Source organism: Alosa alosa, chromosome 16, assembly GCF_017589495.1.
Source record: "Alosa alosa isolate M-15738 ecotype Scorff River chromosome 16, AALO_Geno_1.1, whole genome shotgun sequence".
NCBI lineage: Eukaryota > Metazoa > Chordata > Actinopteri > Clupeiformes > Clupeidae > Alosa > Alosa alosa.
In genome coordinates, this window is record NC_063204.1 from 25,240,863 (window position 1) to 25,262,072 (window position 21,210).

At 40.8% G+C, this 21,210-nt stretch overlaps 1 protein-coding gene across 4 annotated transcripts in view; it reads left to right on the top strand.

Moving 5' to 3' along the window:
* Positions 1-9,867: 9,867 nt before the first annotated feature.
* ctnnd2a (catenin (cadherin-associated protein), delta 2a) overlaps positions 9,868-21,210 on the top strand; it is a 287,423-nt gene continuing 276,080 nt past the window's right edge. For all 4 annotated transcript variants that reach the window (XM_048266125.1, XM_048266123.1, XM_048266126.1 and 1 more), the window contains exon 1: positions 9,868-10,113. The gene's annotated coding sequence lies outside the window, so the exon portion shown is untranslated. The remainder of the gene's footprint in view (positions 10,114-21,210) is intronic.

The window sequence follows — 21,210 nt, forward strand, 5'->3', positions numbered from 1 at the left end:
ATTGATAAAGACAACAAAACGAGGAACATTTTACTACTTATTAGGTAAACTGGAACCATGTATAGGGATAAAAAAAAGAGCATCCCAGAGAGACTGAGTCTCTCAGACGTAAAGATGTGGAGGTATTCATCACTCTGTGTAAACCTGTGTGGGAAAATTATGAAACAATATAAGAGTGAAATTTGATTTGAGGATTTCATCATCTACATACATAATAACATTAAAATATTCAGAGAATCCAGAGAGACCTTTAAAACAAGGGACCGGGCTGCAAAAAAATATTGGATGGCCATTGGATGGCCTTTTGGACCTCAGATGGCACTGGAGACCTTGTTCTGTAAAGAGAATCATTGTATGGGCTCAGGAAAACTTCTGATGAGCATAGTTTAATGTTCCATTTACAAATGCGAGTGTAAACTTTACCATTCAAATAAGACATTTTATTTAGACATGATACAGAAATGCTGCCATCTTATCTGAGCCTGAGCTCAGTCATTTAATTGACTGATGCAAAGTGGAAAAGGGTCCTGTGGTTAGACCAGTCAGAATGTGCAATTCTTTTTGGAAATCATGGACTCCTCTGGGTTAGGAGGGGATGGACTATCCAACATATCCAACTTGTTATAGTGCTCAGCTCAAAACCCAGCATCCATGACGGTGTGGAGGTGCATTAGTACCTATGGCATGGGCATTGTGCACATCTGGCAAGGCACAATCAATTCTGAATGATGTACACAGGTTTTGAGCAACATATACTGTCATCCAGACAATGTATTTTCAGGGAAGACCTTAAATATTTCAGAAAAACAATGCCACATTGAATTATGCCCATATTCAAACAGTATTTCTCCATAGAGGAAAAGTCCAGGTGGTAAAATGGCCTGTCTGCAGTCCAGACCTATATAATTGGGTGCATCATGGAATGAAAACATGATTAAGAATACCCCAGGCTGTTGAACAGCTGATATTGAGCAGGAATGGGACCACATTTCATTCTCAAAACTCTAGCAACTGGTCTGCTCAGTTCCTAAACGTTTACAGAATGTTGTTAAATGAAGAGGAGAAGCAACACAGTGATAAACATGCCCCTCTTCCAACTTTATTGAGACATATTGCTGGCATTAAATTCAAAATGAACATATTTGTTCTCTCCTTCAACAGTTGATATGTTGTCTTTGAACTATTCTCAATTAAATATAGGGTTGACATGATTTGTAAATCATAGCAGCATTTTGTTATTAACATTTTATAAAGTGTCTCAACTTTTTCAGAATTCAGGTTGTATTACATATCCATTAACATATAGATATTAAATAGCTTTTTTAAATTATACCTTTTAAAAGTTAATAAAGGGGGAAATAACCTGATTTAAGCTGCATACCAAATGTGTGTCTCTTACTTGACACTTAGAAGTGTTTCTGCATATAGTATTATTGAAGGTGTGTTCCCTTCCAAAGGATCCAAATGATATTGTCATCCTGCAAATGTTGACTTGTCAGATTACTGTAGTATTCGCAATCTGGTGGTGAGCAGCCAGTCAGTAGAGTATGAAAACTGAAGGGGGAAAAGCCCATATCAGAATTGACATAGTTGAGATGACAACAGAATTAAGGAAGTAGTTAAGGAAGAAAAGTAAGCAAGAATAATACTGTTGTGATGGAAAAACTGTGATATAAAAAGGAATCATTATCTGCAGTAGATCTAGAGGTATGTGGGTTGCTTACAGAGGACATGTGTAGACTGCAGCCTTCATTTTAGAACAGATTTCAGTCCATATCTTGATACAGTTTTTTTTTTTGTTCATTAAGAAATCTCAGTTTGAAGGTGAGGCTTATGCTGCAAATCAAACAGTCAAATGGCATGAATGGCACTCAGTCAGGTGGAATCAGATACACTGTCTAGTTTACATTAGACTGAAAGGAAACGCTAGGGCTCTGATGAGTATTGACACATCAAGATGTTAATCGGAGATAAAATTGCGTAACCAATGAAGTCTGTGCAATGCAGGAAATCCAATTTTTTATAAACTTGTGCAATCACTTAATGCATGACAAAACTTCACTGAGGCTGTGGATGAGTGACATGTGGTTTCTATGGAAATAGTTTTCATAGGAAGGTCAATAAGGACATCCTTGAAATAAACGTATAAACTTGGCAGGTGACAATAATAATCAGTCCACAATATAAAGGCTGCTGAACATTGAACTTGAATCATTTTGTTGTGTGAGCGTGGGCATGTGTGTGTGTGTGAGTGTGACCGAGGCCAAGAGAGAGAGAATGTGTGTGTGTGTGTGTGAGCGAGAGAAAATGAATGAGTCTTTGTGTGTGTGTGTGTGTAGCAACACAAAACAAACTGAAACTTCCCGAAACTTATTAAAGTGCTCTCTAGTACAGACTTACACTAATCTAGCAGCCAGAAAGCGAATATTTGGCAACAGCACATTAAGATTACTGTAAGACACACCACCTTCGCACAAAAAGGAGTCTGTTCTGTCATGTAACCAATGTTCCCTCTATTGTTTTTCAGCACTGAGCAAATATTTTGTTTTCTGAGTGCACATTTCAGCACTGTGAGCAACGAAGCTTAAAGAAGCCCTATGCAGGTTTGGTTATTCCTTTGCTGTTTGTGGGTTTCGCCTGATTTGGGCTCGCATTTTTTTACGACATAGCTCCCCCTGCAGCTTCGGTAGCAAGTGACTGCTACGCTAAACCCCCACTAGCTAGCGAGCTAGCCATCAAGAAACCAAGCTAAACACATACAGGCCTCACAATAAAACGGTCGAGCAAATACATAGTTCAAGAGACTATCAAACCACATTACAAAAACGAAGTTCACTCAAGGGTAGGCTACTTACAATTTCAACAGCAACAAAGCCAAGTCTGAGTTCGTTTTGCAGTCTTCTTAGAAACTACAATCTGACTACATTTTCGAGACACGATTGGATACTTCCGCTGAGTCACATCCGGATGTGTTCGGACCGCGACTAGAAAGTTGCCAGATAGGCCTATGTGGCTCATCTTGTCAGGTGTGGTACCTGATGCTTCAGTAAAGCAGACACTCCTTTTAAAGGAATTATCCGGAGTAAAATGCACTTTAGCTCAATTTACGGACATCAAAATCATGTCATTCGGATGTGTTTTGAGAAAGTTCAATTTTACCGTTTTTAGTCAAAACTTGTTAGCCTGGAAGTGACCAGGGCATGTCATTTCGCCGCTACAAAACGCTATTTTTATACCTCTTCTACAGTTCCAAACAACATTACACTTACATGGTAGTGAGTAGAGGGTCCCTAAAGCCAAACCGAATTATCCCAAGGTCTTTATGTGGTCGGATAGAGAGTCCAGAATGAATTTCATCAAGCCAGTACCTTTCCGGAAATGTTGCTGCTGCAGCTGGCATCTTTAGGGGAAAGTCCGTAGGAGTCGGATAATTCCTTTAAAGGAGTGTCTGCTTTACTGAAGCGTCAGGTACCACACCTGACAAGATGAGCCACAACCAGGCACCGTTTTCGTGTTAATTAATCATCTTCGTAAGTCGGTATATGGTTAAAAGACTCATTACGGGGCGAATGAAGGCTCTCTCACCCGCCCCTACTGCCTGTAGGAAGAATATCCCACTTGCAAGTTCGGTGTATCCTACCCGCCCGATCAAGCAGGATCAGTTTACAGCACAGAGGCAGGCTAACGAAACGCTAGAGATTGTTGCAAACGTGTGTATAATGGCAGAGCTGGCGAATAAGCAGCGAAAACCCTTGACAGAAGACGCAAAGAAAAGGAAAAGAGCTTCAGACCGAGCGAGGGGGAGTTTCGTAGAGAAAAAGCATCAGGCTTGCCTGGTGTCCCTTTAAGTCTGCCCAACATTAAAGGTTGTATCAGCGATTTCAAGCACAAAAAAGTCCCAAACATAAATTATCAAATTCATCTAATCTTTCCTAACGATCCGCTAGTTGTCTGCCATAAGCAGGCCGTCAAAAAAACGCGTCTCTGTAGTCAGCTCCGAGATCTGTACACAAAAACAATTGCTACCAACAAGTGTTGGCAACCACTCAAAGGCAAAATAAAGTGTTCCAACCAATAACCGACGAGATGCGCGTTTAGGAGAGTTTCAATTGCACAGGAAGGAGGGGAAGGGAGTAGCGAGCTATAGCTGTCTGTTTTGTTTGAACATCAACAGATGTGACGTTCAGCCGTAATCGCTGATACAGCCTTTAAGCCCCATCTGAAGTAAACATGCATTTTGCATGGTCTGCGTAGAACTTGGTAATGGCATCAAGGATGTTTTATGCAGGGCATCCTGAAAGCTGAATGATTCCAGAAAAAAACTGTCTTGTAACTGAAATCAGTTTGCTTCCGAAATGTAGGCCTAATGTAAAGCACAAGCATCGTGCCATATCGTGTATCCTGAACTGATAACATGGACATGTTGGTATTAATTGCTACCATCACATTGTCGATTAATAATTTTATTTGTTCAGGGTCGGATCGTGCTCTCTGAATTCGTCTCTCTCGGGATTTATTAGTTTCAGGGAGAATTTGATCGATAGAGTTCCCATGTCTAAGTCTTAATGTTTTCAATGCGTCTACATGGACTTTTTGTGTGTCAGATAACGCTTTAGGTAAGCAAGCTTCCACTCAGACCAAGTTTTCCCACGAGCGAACTCTCCTTTCGCTTTTGCCTCCGAGCAGAATTTGCAGATCACGCCACTCACAATATGTCTGAAAGTTTTTTCCTACCTGGACCATCTTTTGTGTCAGATTGGAGTATTTCATCTAGCCACTCATGGTGTTTAAACGTTAGGCAGACCTTTTCTGGGGCATCTGCTCCTTTCTTTTCGCCATGGTAGCCTACTACATAACTGGAGCAGGGCCCGCCTAGAGTAGCCTAAAGGATACTTTGTAACATTCTAACTTGGGCTACATCCGGCTTGGTTGTCAGACATGTCAGTATTTTAAATGTTTATTACCTAGCCTACATCACCGTTGATGCTCAGATTTTTAACCCCTGAAAAAAAATCGTTTGTGTGGTCTGAAAAATGTGAGCGGTCTGAAAAATCTATTGCGCGGCCACTTCGACTGGTCTGCGCGGCCGCGCGGCGCAGCTTAGAGGGAACATTTCATTTGTGTCTGCTCCTCTAACAGTATAAATGTTGAAATGTCGCAACAACTGAAATATCACTGGAAACATAGTCTGCCTCCATATAGTTTATCATATCAGACATAACCTATGTCGTTCAGATATACGGCCCCACCGTTTAACATCCGCAGAACCTCTGGTCTTACACGTATGTCTGAAAGCGCTTTGTTACAAAAGTCTACTGGTAATGGTATTTGTGGGAAATGTTGTCCCTCCGCAATAGTTGCCTTGTATGCAGTAGTTGTAGGTTGCAATTGATTATGCAATTTATTGCAGTTTATTATCTCTGCCTTCCAGCAATTAATTGATTAAAGTTAAAAAAGAAAAGCTCCCATAATCTTTAGTTGTCACTATTGTTTTAGTTCTGTATGTTTTGGTTAGTTATTTTTCTTACTGCTGACCTTCAATGTATGTAACGCAAATTAGCGTATTTTTACAGACTCACAGCTGTGACAACCTTTACCAGAATAATTTGTGTGTGTGTGTGTGGCTTATTGCAGCTTTAGTCTGTTCTTTTTCTTAACCGTAAAAATGTACTGTGATACCTCCTGAAAATGAAAGCAGTGTGAGTATGTGAAACCCAGTCGGGTGTGGAGTGGAGTCTCTGCCCTGTTGAGACAACATGCCGGTCATTTAATCTTGTGCTTGTAAGTGATCTGTGTGGGGAAAAATAAGAACAGGAGGATATAGGGGTGGAAAGAGCAGTGCTTTCTTTGGTTTTGGTAAACACACACACACACACACACACACACACACACACACACACACACTTTAAGAAAGTTTCTTGAATTTCTCCTGGGGATCAATAAAGTATCTATCTATCTATCTATCTATCTAAAGCTTCATTTTTTTTCCAGAATTTAAATGAAATGTAGAATTTTGACAACAAAACTTTGTATCAAATAGTGAGGATTTGTGTATATGCCTCAACTGTGTTTGTGTGTGTGTGTGTTTGTTTGTGGGTGTGTGTGTGTGTGTGTGTGTGTGGGGGGGGTTGGGCTGGGGGTGGTCTAGGTGCCCACGAGGATCTCAGAGGGTATACAGGTTACAACATTAGTGCCAAACCCCTATTTAAGCGGGGACATTTCTGGTAAATTAGAGACTTCCCATATCCTGTTTTTGTACAGAATATCTTTGAAACGTGAAAGACTTTGAGAGACTTTGGAAGTAAATCCTTCACCATGAGTGTAGGCCTACGACTGCCTCTGCTCTGACTCATGAATACAATTATTTTATCTGTGATTCAAGGCAGACTATGTAGGTGTTGATCTGCCAAGGACAGCAGCAGCTCCTGTGCTGTGAGACCCTGCATTGCCAGTTCTCTGGGGGCACGAGACATTAGCTCAATCTATTAACCACTTTTTAAAAAAAATATATTATTCTTCTGTGTAGTAATACCCTTATGCCTGAATGATTATCAAAATGATCAATCCCTATATCACTAGTGCTGAAGATTTTTGAAGGGCGTGTTAGGAGCACCATGTCCTGCTGCATCCGACTCTTCTATTCCAGTTTACTGACCAACCTAATAGGTCCCCTGAGGATGCCACGTCTCACGTCCTGGAGACCACTCCAACACAAAGTGGACATGGAAACTGTGTAATGCTGCTGTTCATTTATTGTAGACCATCTTTCAACACCATAGTCCCTCACATTCCTGTGATAGTTTTGGGTCGTTAAGAGGGGTCTAAAGACATTCCTGTTCAACATGCACTTAGTTCTTTAAGCGCTTCTTATGCGTTATGGTTTGTACAATATTGTTTTATTTATATTAGGCTGTTGATTAATTTGACATTGTTTATTATTGATATTCTCCTTAATGTAGTCTTACCATGTTATTGTTTTTATATTATTGATTGAATGGACATTATTGTTTATTATTGCTTTTTTCCCTCATTTTCATTGCTTATTTTATTAGGCTATTGATTGAATTGACATTGTTGTTTATTATTGCTATTCTCCTTATTATAGTTTGACCAACATTCTAATCTGTAATAACATAACATTCTGGCCTCTAAGTTCAAAGGCCTTGGCTTGAATACCCCCCTTTCCATTCTAGACTTTCATAATAGCAGTGAGCACTCCATCACCTCCAGGCCCACAGGGTTGTTTTCTACTCTACTCTCTCTTATTAAGGTCACCACCCATCCCAGTGATTGTCTGTTCAGTATGATGACTGAGAAACTGAAACGCTTCCTCCCTCAGGCCATCAGACTCCTCAGTATGGACATGCCTGCCAGACTGCCGGCCTACAAACTCAGGGTGATGTGGTTACTTTTGTCTCTTTTTTCACTCATTAATAATTACAATTTCTAGGTTTTAAAATTATTATAGCTATATTAATATGGGTAGTATTTATGCTAGTAGTAATAATGTTTATATTTATGGAATTATCTGAATTTCAGTACATATTATTATTATTATTATTATTATTATTATTATTATTATTGAATTATTGTTTTTTTATCTCTTGTTTATTTGAGTCTTATTGCATCCATTTTGCAGTCTTTTGTTTTTGTTCTAGTTGTATGCTGTTACAACTGTAAGCAAATACTGATGAAAAAATACATCTCTTAAATTCAAATAAAGCTTCACACATTAATCTTATTCATCTGTTTGTCTGTCTGTATTGTGGAGAGGAGACTAAACTTCTTGCTTAGGGAATTATTTGAGCTGCACTTGCACCCTCCACCAGAGCCGAAGATAGTGACATCTACTGCCCAGCTCAAACATCCACAAGCTCGCTCTGCCCTCTAGTGGTCAATAGACAACACATTGTGTGATGTAATGATGTCACTCTTGCTTGACATTTACATGTATTCATTTAGCAAACACATTTAATGAGATATGAGACGAAGAATAACATCCAAGCTGCATTACAAAGGAGGTATTAGGTAACAATAAATACTACATAATACATACTATTATCAGAAGATGAGAACGCAGGGGATTAGGATGAAAGTGTAGTCAAATGGGAGTGGTAGAAGGAGAGGGGGGAGGAAAGAAGTAGGGAGGGTGTATGGAAGTGCATGGGAAGTTTATGTTAGATGTGTTAGGAGAGGAGGTACTCTTGGAAGAGTTGGGTCAAGCACTTTTTGAAGATAAAATGGGACACCCCTTTCACTCTCACTCTTTCTCTCTCTCTCTCTCTCTCTCTCTCTCTCTCTCTCTCTATATATATATATATATATATATATATATATATATATATATATATATATATATATATATATAATCACACTCTTTCTCTGTTGTCTCTCCCTGTCTTTTTGTGTGTATACTGTATAGTCAAATATGACATCAACATTTTTAGTTTTTACCTTGCACACCTGTTAATATCTTGCATTCTTCAACTGATATCCAGCTGCCCCCTGTACAATTTGACAGATTTATCATAAATAATACATAATACATAAATAATGTGGCATAGAGCTCAAAGTCCTTGTTGGTGTACTTTGGCCTTGGGAGAAGACAGGTGTGTTTGCCTTTTCACCCATGACCGGTTGCTGTGCTTTACTCTCTGTGTGTGCCTAGCTTTGTTGTGTCCGATGGCTGATGGAGTGGCTCTGAGCTCCATAGAGTCTACAGTCAAACAAAGTCATTGGAACAGGCTGTGGCCTGTAGTCCACAGTCATCAAGCAGAGGATATGTCACTGAATGATTAGATTCTAGTAGGATAAAAAAAAAAAAAACATATTTTGTTACACAGTTTCACAATAACAGTTGCATAATTTCTGGACAGGTTCTTTTCTAGAGCTGCTAGAGCAGTGAGTCATTTCAGAGAACAGACCAATGGGAAGCGGGTCATTCGAAACGGAAGACGGAACAGGGGAGGCTGACAGTGACTAGTCCAATGGGACTCTGATGAGAGCACAGCGCCTTCTGTCCTATAAAAGAACATGTTGAAGACTGCTTTTGTAGAATGAATGTAGGTCACGCTTTGTTGCACTGACTGATTAATTTAAGCTTCTGTCCTTCCAGCAGTGTCATCAGAAGACTTGTGTCCTTTACAAGTAAATGTTCTGCACCCTGCAGAATAAATTTTAAATGCTGTATGCTTATGAGTGGTCACAATTTGCAGACCTGTGGTCAGTGCTTCGCAAGTAGACATGCAGTATGTACAGGATCTAATCGTGTGGGAGCTTTGGCTTTGTCTCATAAACTAAACAGTAAGAGGCTTCAACAGAACAAACTAGGTGAGATTGACATGGCACTGACATGCGCATTGCTGAAGAAAGCTCTTAAAACTTTACTGCATAATTCAAACTGTAGGCTACTATATAGGCTATAGGAGGGGGGTTTGGAAGTAGTGTGAGGTGCACACAGGTAGATACTGTACAAAGACACAGACTGACTAGTTTATTGATTGATTGATTGATTGATTGATTTCATAGGCCCTACCATATTAAGGTGTAAAAATTGACTCTCCTTCTCTGTACTTGGTTAGGTAGAGGTAAGCCTGTGTGTATAGTTCAGTGTGAGAAATATCTGGTAAAATGTGATATTCTTGAGAAGTGCATGGCCTTGTGTTTAAACAAAGGTCCGTCATCTTAATTCTAGGAGGGCTACGTCACACATTTAGGTAATTGTGTGGCTCCGGCACTCTGCATCACCTTTTATTAGCAGCAGATGTCGCTCTGTACCCTAGGTTGAGCGCGCGGCGAACTGGCTGAACAACCGAGGTGATGCGAGCGCGTGTCTAGCGGGTGATGCTGGGATGGTACATGCCACGGTATAGCCTCGCGCTTTCTCGCCTGCTCAGTGCACACCGCAGTGATACTGTCTTGTGTTGTGCCTCCCGCTCGATTTCAGCCATCCAGCGGATGCCTCATCTCTCCTCCAGCACACACTGCAAATGGTTCACATCCGTCTGTTGCCGCTCTTGGGAATGAGAAGACTATTTTTTTCTCACTAAATCACGGATTGAAGGCAGGGTGTCCAGGAGAAGAACATCGTTCGCCAGGACGTTATTGTAATTGGTAAGTTCGATGTTATCCCAACTGGCAGGTTTGTTGCCCATCTATTCCTGCATGATTTTAGCCTGTGAGGTGTGCCACTGTAACAAAATGTGGTTTCCTACGGAGTTCAGCAGGTTGGCTTGCAGCATCACTGGCGTCTGTTGTTTACTGCGATATGAGATTACTTTTTAAACGTTAATACTGCATTTCTGATTTGCTTGTCTTGAAAATCAATTTGTTGTCAGTGCGGGAGACGGTGGTCCAACATGGTGATTGTCCGTTCTTGCTGTAAGTCAGTTTACAACTGTTTGCTGAACCAAATTCGAAGTGGGGGGTGGATAAATACATATTTTTCAAATAAGCGAGTAAACAATGTTCCAGAGAGGAGATTTGGGAAGCTAATATGTGTATCTACTTATTCAACCTGCACGTAATTCCAGGTAAAAATCAGGTTTACGTCAGCAGATGAGGGATAACCATTTTCTTGCGTTCTTGCATCTAAGTAGAAATACTTCTGGTCAGCCTGGCACACTCGGTCATTGTTGTCGGGCGACATAGTGATGAATAAAGACTCGCATTTAATCCCCACAGCATGTGACAACAATGTTGCACAGCCATCAAAGGATCAGATAAGAGTTTAATTGTTGAGCCAGACGAACTCTGGGTATGTGCTATGAAGTGTGTTTTGGATCAAGTTATATTACCTTCCATGCAATGCATTTGGGGGGCAAACGTGGAAATGCTCTTGTCTGCAACACAATTAGAATTGCAATCCATTCCCCGAGCCATGTATTTTACACAGTGACGTTATTTCCTAATTTTCACCAGGCGCGCCTGCTTGTGTTGGTCACGAATGTACACTAATTTTCAATGGAGATGTTCAAGGTAGCTTTACAAACACTGTTGAATTGTCACCGATCACCTATACTGTGTCACCAAGAGGAGCCTGTGGCTAAATCGCCACTTTGATGAGGATATTTCTCATGATGACAAAGGGAGGGTTGTGAGAGTATGACTGGTTTTAGGTGGGGTCTGAGCTGCTAATGAGTGTGACGACAGCATGGGGGGTAGTTGAAGCTTATAGACTACTGTCCAAAGGTGTCAAGTCAACCATAGCAGGGAAGAACAAAGGTCGTGATTTTGTATGAGTATACAAATTAATTGATTCCCATATGTCCTCAGTGCAAATAATCAAGTAGATAAATGACTAACTGATGTCTCTGGTCACAACTGAGCGACCCCATCAGCAACATACCATTTACATTTATTCTATAGTGCAGATATATGTACATGTAGTTGGCAGGCTTACTGCACAGTTAGACATATTATATTAGGTGTGATCCTTTGATATCAGACCCAGTGACATCTGTGTTTGTAGAACCCTGCTCTTTCAGCTGGGTAGAGTATGTTCAAGGGTCAACTTCACAGAGAGAGTTCACATGTAATCTGTTCATTTACAGAAACTGTGTGCATTCCATCAGATGGCTGTAATACTTGTCTGGGTTTCATATGCTAGTGCTTTGACAGAGTGTCTTAGCCACACTTTGGGTGGTTGCCAGCAGGGCATTTGGATGGCAACATGCCAGCAATGCACAGCTTTTGATCGACTTACTCATCATTGCTGTCGTGTCTTTACACACGTTTTGGGAGGCTGTCTCGTCTCGCTCAGCCATGTGTTGGGATTCGAGACGAACGACGCATGTCTTTGTGTGTGGAGCTCGGTCTGTCCCAATGCGAGATTAACAGATGGATATCACGCCTGTCCTTCAGGCAGACCCTGACAGAGCATAATCAACTCATGGTCAGGTGTTCAGCCACCCAGGCAGCTGTTCCAACACCACTGAAAAAAAATGTATCCAAACGCACATTTTGAGCAATGAAGTAATTATCATCCATTATTACAATGGTACATTTCAGCTGAAACCCAAAGCATTAGCATACCAAAAGGTCCAGAGATGAGAAGAGTGCATGCGTTGTCACTGATCCGTTGGTGCTTGTCGCCAGTCCTGCATAGCAGATTTAATAATTAGTTTGGCTATCAAGGTCTCAAAGAATGCAGGCCTGTTAAGAGCCAATGATCATAATTTCCAGTGCATGAATTATTTATGGTGCGGAGCTTTAGGTGGGGCCTGTGTCATTAACCAGTGGGTGTAGCCCTACATTTGCCTAGTTCTCTACCAAGCTGCAGCTGTAGGAGAAAGATAGCTGTCTTCCCTATCTCTGATGCACGGCATGCTCGCATATAGTCTGTGACTGGAGTGCTACCTTTTAAACTTTAGTCGCTATATTCATAAATAGGCCTCTTTTGAGAAAATGACGGCTGATTGTAAGATTATCCTCATTTTAACCCAGTTTCAAAAAAGGTTTTGTTAGATTTAATGCCAGTTTAATTGGCAGAGTTAACAGCTTTCAGTATGAAAGCACATATTACCGGATTTGTGCATTGCCTTAATATTTCATGTACACATATTTGATGGTGTCTGCTTCTGCTTTTTTGATTAGGCCTCGCTGTTATCTGTAATTTGTGCACAGACAGTGCTGTTGAGGATCTTGAACAGAGCGGGAGACACACTATCTCCTGATTTATTTAGAACTGAGCAGGCTTACTTACAAACAACTATTTAGCTCAAGAACATAATTGCAAGTTGAAGGCTTCAAGGAGGGAGGCAGTGTTTGCAGTTAGTCACAGGTTCCACCAAATTACAGAAAAAAGAATGTCAACAACTCAATATCTGTTTCTACATAGGAAAATACAGAATATATCTTGAGGGCATTCATGTCACTAGTGAATGGAGGCATAGCTGAGGAAAACAAAAATGAACACACACAAATGTTTTTGCAATTGGTGCCAAAATCAATATGCAGAAGAGACAGAGCCATGAACTAGCCGGAGCAATTCACTCATCAGGGTTTTCCCTATAGTATCTAATGGAGGTCTAATAGATCATAGCTAATGGAGCTAGCAGTTTAGGCTGAGACTGTTGGGATCATATCTCATCCTTCTGTGTAGGCCAAACATGATATATCTCATACACCGCCCCAGTATTTACATTTGGATTTCCTTTTTGAAACGTTTGATGCATGATCTCAGTGTGCAGTATATGGCTTATAACACCTAAATTGTGTTATAAACCAACTTGACACACGTGGGGTCTTCCCATAAATAGGTTCATTTGTCATAACTAACCTAGGCGATCGCACATGAGCAGTTATCCTTAGACGAGACTACACCCCTAGATGTTTGCTGTAGGAGTTGCTGCCGCTAAATACATATCAGGGCATCGGGCCCAGTGATTGAAGTCCCCAGTGGGAGTGTAGTGTGCTTAGCATACTACTTCCTTCCTTTTTAGGGAAAATAAAATCTATTAGAAGGTGTGATCAGCAATTTTGATTTTTAGAATACTTGATCGACTTCTCCATAGTGCATTACTCAGCCCAGTTATGATGTAGAGATGGCATACTGTACGTTTGAGTAGAGACCAATCTTTGCATTTGTATTTGATAACAATGCACACACTTACACTAAGTACTGTTTAAACATGTATGTCTCAAACTTATGTTGATTTTCATTTCTTATCTTGATGTTGAACTCTGTCGGTCTGTTCACTTTAGTGCATTGCTGTGCCTATAATTAATATTTTCTTTGGCCTCTGGGAAACAGTAGGCCTGCATTCTGTTCCAGGACTAGGGTTTACAGGAGAAAATTAAATGCATTAAGACCAATGGTAATACATATCATTTTTTCATATTGAACCCACTGAAGGTTCGTTTGGATAAGAAATAATATAAGATCTGCAGTGATATTTAGGCTAATACAAATGTTATAGCATTAAAGATTTTTCTTCATTTTTCTGAAACAGCTCACAATCCCTCTGTACTAAAGTGACCTTGTAAAAGTGAGTTACAGGTGTAAAAGAACCATATATAAAAATCCCAATCCCACCTCCACTGGCCTGCCACTGTATTGTATGACAATTTAAAGACCAAACTAATTTTATTTGAAGATCTATTTGAAGCACATTTAAAGCACATCTGGGGGTCTATTTAAAGCACATTTAATGCTATTTTGTTAAGCAGTTATGGATGGTTAAGTGTCTTTGTTACAAGAGTAGACAATATGAGCACAAAGCATGCTTGCATACCTTCATTTAGTAGTAACCTACTTATCTATGATGCCTTTTTTGCAGCAAATGAAGCATAGATCGCTGCTAGGGTTTGCAACCGATGATGTCATCGGCTGGCAGGCAGCTTTATACTGATTTGAGGTGATGGGAATTGGGGAAGGGGAAGAGGGCTGCCTCTGAGATCTGCTCACTAAAGCTGGCTCCAAACAATGATGTCAACTCTTTATTCTTTCGCATTCAGTGTCTTACTAAATGCTGCTGACAAGGAAGCGTAGATGGATGGGTGGATGGGTGGATGGATGTGTTCTAACAATGGAAATAAAGTTATTTTTGATAGCGAATGCATAGACAGAGATGTATAGATAGAGGAGTGAGAGAGAGGTATATGCAAGCAAGAGAGAAATACAAATACAATACAAGAGAGAGAGAGAGAGAGAGAGAGAGAGAGAGAATCCATGCGTTTTCAACAATGTTCATTGGTGTGAAGCAAATCCTATTGATGAATCACACTTGTAAGTGATGCTCTGATGCTCAGCGTTAACCTATACACTGTGCTGCAGGCCATCCCCTGTGTGTGTGTGTGTGTGTGTGTGTGTGTGTGTGTGTGTGTGTGTGTGTTTGTAGGCCTACAGTAGGCTGCAACTCTTATGACTACAGATGAGAACTCAGCATTGTATGAAGGTCAGCTGATTTACTGGCTAGGCAGGGGGCCAGACAACGGCCATGGGGTTTGGGTGTGTGTGTGTGTCTGTGTGTGTGTGTGCATGGCTGTGTGCACTGTATATGGTGTGTGTGTACATGATGGTCATGTACTCTTTTTCTGTGTGTGTACTCGCGTCTGTGTGTGTGTGTGTGTGTGTGCATGGCTGTGTGCACTGTATATGGTGTGTGTGTACATGATGGTCATGTACTCTTTTTCTGTGTGTGTACTCGCGTGTGTGTGTGTGTGTGTGTGTGTGTGTGTGTGTGTGTGTGTGTGTGTGTGTGTAAAAGAGAGAGAGAGAGAAAGAGAGAAATTAGCCTCTCCATTACACATGCCCCATTCCTCATCTCTGGCCCTCCCGACCCAACCAGCCCCTTGAATGGCTTCAGACAGCTTTGCTTGAGCTCTTTAGTAACACAGATCCTCAGCTCGGAGTAGGAGTAATAATGACTAGATAAGGCGGTGCATTCTCCTATCCTCTCCCTTTGATCTCTCTTAACAAAGATTTTAGCCCTTTCTGATGGGATAAAAATGATATTTCTGTATAGTAATTCACACACCCCAGTCACCATCTCCCTAGGGGAATTACAAGGGGGGTAGACGTAGGTACTCATTGTTCACTCGTTCATCTATCGGAATACTGATCACCTCCAGTGGCAAGGTCCTTTGACACCCCCCTGTGGATGAGGGGAGTTTAGAGCTTTTGGGGAAGTAGAGAGGATGGGATGCTTTTTGCTGCCATAGAACACATGACATTGTCTGGGGACTGACCGGTTCACCTGGTGACGGCTGTCAATCTTCCCACTACGCTTCACCCAAACTTTGTGTCGAAAACATTATTCAAATGTTCACATTAACTATTGAACAAAAGTAATGGTACTTACAATAAACACTCAATTTTCCAAAGGCATTTGCTTAAATGTTATGTTGGACCTTTCCAGTTTGACAGACATTGTGAATTTACCATCCCTGAGGTAAATTAGTGAAATTATGACCGTATTTACTTTAAGTCATATTGGCCATGTCCAGGGAGGTCCAGGGAAGTCCAGACTCAATTTTCCTTGCGGACTGTCAACTGTTCCTCCTCAAAAGCCCACCTAATTTACTCCCTTGTGAAAACACCCCCCATTGTTGGCAGCATAGAAATATGATGCTACTGAAGTTATTACTGTTGGACACGGGAGCAGAATGCAAGCCGGGGTTCTCCTGCCTCGCTTTTGTCTAAAGGAGTGTGTTGAGACTGTGATAAGCGGGAGAATAGGACAGAGCACTGGAGACATGGTCCTTTGGTGCGACGCCTTCTTTCTGTCCAAAAATCAGGTTGACCTTGTAGATAATACAGGACCTCGTCCCTGTTTGTTACAGTGGAGTGCCCACGGAATGAGTTCCCCCAGGACCTTGATGAATATTCACAGACATAGATTCTCTCTCTTACACACACACACACACACACACACACACACACACACACACACACACACACACACACACACACACACGTGCGCGCACACAAACACACACACAGACTATACACATACACACTCTGACCCATACATATGGTTGTATAAAGCACACAGGGATCGCAGTAAGGGGAAAAGGTTTTAGCAGGTATCATTTTCTCAACTCATTGTTACTATGAAAGGACTTGGGTTAGTGATGCCAGTGATGTTTTTGTTTGTTTATGTGTACAAGTCTAATATAGGGAAATTTTGGTAATTAGGACGATGCATTAGCAGAACATCGCCAAAGGCGCATTGCTGACCTCACATTTCATTACAAACAGGTGCAAATTACACAGGTATAGTCATTGTGTGTCAACCCATTTTGGAGACAAAGAGCTGTTTTTGTTTGAAACGGCCACTCAAAACAAAGAAAGCTTGTTATATCACAATGTATAATACACATAGTTGGAACACTGTGTAAAAAGAGAATGCAATAGTTTGCTAATCATATTTAACTGAGAATAGTGCAAATATATATGTTTTTCCATCTCAAATATGAATTTGGTTGTACAAATTGTCTTGATCAATGTACCGGTACGCACTGCTTTGCATATGATTACTAATGATTACAAATTATGACCAATGAATTGGTCTTGAACCTGTATCTATCTATCTATCTATCTATCTATCTATCTATCTATCTATCTACTGTATCTATCCAACTCATTCTAAGAAGTTTTTATATTTGCACTAAATGCGTGTTGGTATAGCCAACATTTTACAGTTGGTCACAAATCCATGTTTACCATACACATAAGCTGTGTCTGTAAAGGTCATCAGTGAGGTTAGCCAACACAGAGAGTTGCAAATGCTAACTGTATTATGATCAGCAGATAAAGTAGCTTGGGCGTTTGTTCTGACAGCAGTCATCCTACCTGCTGTCATGCTGCAGTCCAATTAGCTGCAATCAGACATAGCAGCAGGGTTAGCCTGGCAATGGTAGTGTAAGCTGGTGCACACTCGCTGAAGGAGAGAACGACTTCATCAATGTGGCAGTTTGTCTTTCTGTCCAGTCTTAGCTGATCATGACCCTGACTGCAACAGCTGAGTGAGTAAGCACGGCTCACACAGGGCACTGCAATTGGTGTATTAATTAGCTTGTAGGAGCAAATATTTAAGAGTTAATGATGACCTAGTCATAATATGCAATGGACTGTGTATGTTGGCATTACAATTAATGTTTCCATAATTTGATCCATTTTGTTCTAACTACAGTTTTTCCTCAGTCACTTTGGTGCATTTCTTAAATCATCATTAATCATTTGTAAAGCATTATGTACATTTCTCAAAACAATTTTGTACAAACAAATTTAGATTTGAGATATGAACCAGTGCAAATGAGAAAACCTGCAACATAATAGATTGTTGCTTACACCCTCCCTACATTTGCAGAATTAGTCACATTATATTTGTTGTTTTGAGCACACAAATTCGCCACAATGCTTCATGTCCTCTCTTCATCCCGGTCCAGATGAGCTTGACCCTCAACACACAAGATGCATGGCTGTCTGCACAATGCACAGTCCGTTCAGGACTAGAGAGTCATTCAGCATGTGTGTGCTGTAGAGCCTCAAGACTGAACAGTCTGACACAGCACAGTCAGCTGAATGTTTCTTGTCGAGTCACTGCATTAGAATTCAGAAAGAAAGTTTCGTTTTATGTTCGCCAGAAAGCTCTCTGAGGTAAAAATAACTCAGCCGTCACATAATAGCAGTCGTGGCCTACTGGTTAGGGCTTCGGGCTTGGAACCAAAGGGTTGCCGGTTCGATCCCCGTCCAGTGGGAACAGCTAAAGTGCCCTTGAGCAAGGCACCTAACCACTCACTGCTCCCCGAGCGCCACTGTAGCAAGGCAGTTCACTGCTCCGGGTTGTGTGCTTCACCTCACTGTGTGTTCACTGTGTGCTCTGTGTGTTCACTAATTCATGGATGGGATAAATGCAGAGACCAAATTCCTTGTATACGCATGTATACTTGGCCTAGAAACCTGATTTACATTTTACATTTAAAGGACAACCCAGCACTTTGGTTTGTCACCAGTTCTGAGAGAGAGAGATGGAAGAGACATGTGCATGATATATATTATTATTTATATTACATGATTTTGTTAACACCACGGGGCCACCTATTCCACTGGGTTTACTAGTGAACGGACAGTTTTTAAAGGAGACTTTAAAAACTACAAGTGGCCCCCTCTCCCAATGTTTTTACTCCAAGAGAGCAAGAGAAATCTAAAAAGAAAGGACCTAAGGCACGCTACTGAAGAGAGTGGGGGGGGGGGGAGAGAGAAACCATCATTTTGAGGCCACTTATTCCACCACATTTCACAATTTAGAACTCAGTGCACCTTGGAAGATGGAAAGGCATCATGTTGTAAAATGATGAAGCATAATAAGGCAGTGAGTGTGGGAGTTCATTTAGCCTTTCATCATGCTCTCCTCCAGTGACTAATAAGTGATTCTTAAGATCACTGGCAGAAGAGATGTACTGTACTGGATGATTGAAACAAAAGAGCTTTATCTCTTTATCCTAAAGGGTGATAACTTGCTCCGGTAGGTACCTGACACTTTAATAGATCTTAACTGTGATCGGCATGTTTCTGTGTTTGTGTGTTTGTATCTTGTATTTATAAAGTGCTTTCTGTCTTTGTATTATTGGCCTAGTGAATTATTGATGTGACACACTGCGCACACAGTGAGGAGATGTTATTGTTAGTTTGACAGTCAACTCACGCCTCTTGGTATTTGACTGATGAGGTCACAGGAACTTTCCCGGTGCTTCACCCATATGGAAAAAGAGGTTGGAGATTAAAATGGCTTATGCGAAATGCATGGCATATAATATAAAATCTTTTATGCATTTTTGTATGTTAGTTGATATGAAAGGATGAAGATTTTTCCATCTTTTTTCATGGACTATTATATAGGCCAATGAAGGGTCAGTGTGCTTACACGTAGTGGTTCAGTAGAGGCTTTTACCCAAATCAACATACAGCAGCACAGATATGTTTCAGTGTCATTAACATCTTGCTGTACTTGAGGATTGAAGAGGGTTACAGTGTGGAAAGGCTCTATTTGCCGTCACACTCTTATGTGACACTTTCACAAGATGTAACACCCTTCCTTCATGAGGAGGTTGCAATCACTTTAACCTCCTGTCAAAAACCTTGTTCATCAGCCTCCACAACAGCACGTTTATGGGTTATTACATGATAGCCGCCCGCAGCTGATTATCTAACACAGGCCACAGCACACATCGTCAGGGCTGGTCTGTCTCTCCCTGTGATGATGAACGACATCAGGTGAGGCCTCGCAGACAGCTGAGCGCGAATCATGTCGGGGGACATGCATTTCCGTAGAAACACAAAGATAATAGGCTTTTTGTTTCTGGTGATGATAAATCCTGGAGTGTCGTCACCTCACGCTGTCCAGGTAATGAAATTGCCAGCTGTCGGGGGAGGTCGCCAGAGAGGCCGTGAGCAAACGATAGAATGGCGCCCCTCGTTGTTTCCCCAGATGCTTGAACATTGATTGTTTGCTTGGCGATTGTGATCTCCCAGTGTACATCCATTGAAAATTAAATGGGAGGAAAAAAGAAAGCTGGTGATTGTGCCGGGGGTCTGATAAAAGTAATGCTGACTTATCAGCTGAGAAAAGCCTGGAATGTGACGGCCTCTGTTGAATTGTCCCACTTCGCAGAAGACAGAGAATTCTGGTGATCTTCATTGAGTTTGGTTTGAGTCTGCTATGAGGATAGGGAGAGTCTGGCAAATGCTTTAGCACTTTCATAAAGGAAGTTGTGAAATAAGACGTTGAGTAAAATGTTTTTGTTTGGGAATGTGGCCGATCGCAATATAAGCAATTACAAATTGGTAGAATATTTGGTAACACTTTACTTGACAGTATCGACTGACTGTCATGAACACATGACACTGTCATGACACATGAACCCGAAACCTAACCCTAATCCTAACCTCTAACCCTAATCCTTACCCTAAACTAATCCTAACCCTAACTTGTTATGACAAAAACGTTAATGACACGTTCATGACAGTGTCATGTCACTCTTATGTCGATACTGTCAAGGAAAGTGTAACCGAATATTTAATATTATGGAAAGACATCCTACAAATCTGTGGTGAAGAGCTAGCATACACATTATCCTGTATATTGGATAATGCCCTTCAACACGCAAGGCAGGTCATGTATTGTATCTTTTTCTTCTTGATCATGATTAAAGCAATTACAGATTAATTAGTATAACATTTCATTTGTTATTGTACTAGTGTTGCACAATGTGTGTGTGTGTGTGTGTGTGTGTGCATGTGTGCATGTGTATGTGTGTGTGCGTGTGTGTGTGCGTGTGTGTGCGCGTGTGTGTGTGCGTGTGTGCATGCATATGTGAGAGAGAGTGAGTGTATGAGAGAGAGTGTGTATGTATGGGTCTGTGAGCACATATGCGTAGGTGGATTGATGGTGCCAGCTTTTTTACAGACTTTGGTTTACAAAGATTTTATTTACATATTAGAGAGAAATTACATATATGAACATACTCATTCTAATAAATCTTCCATTTAATATCAGAGATTATTATTTTAAGTCATAATTAACCAATTAATCTAATTAGCCTAATTAAACAAATACATTTAGTATTCTTCAGTAGTATTGCTTCATTACTACTGAACTTGATGGTTAATGCATTAAATTAAATAAAGCACGTCTCAGATATGAAGGATTACTCAATTCCGTTGCCCATTTTATTTTGTTATATATATATAACCGCTATAACCGA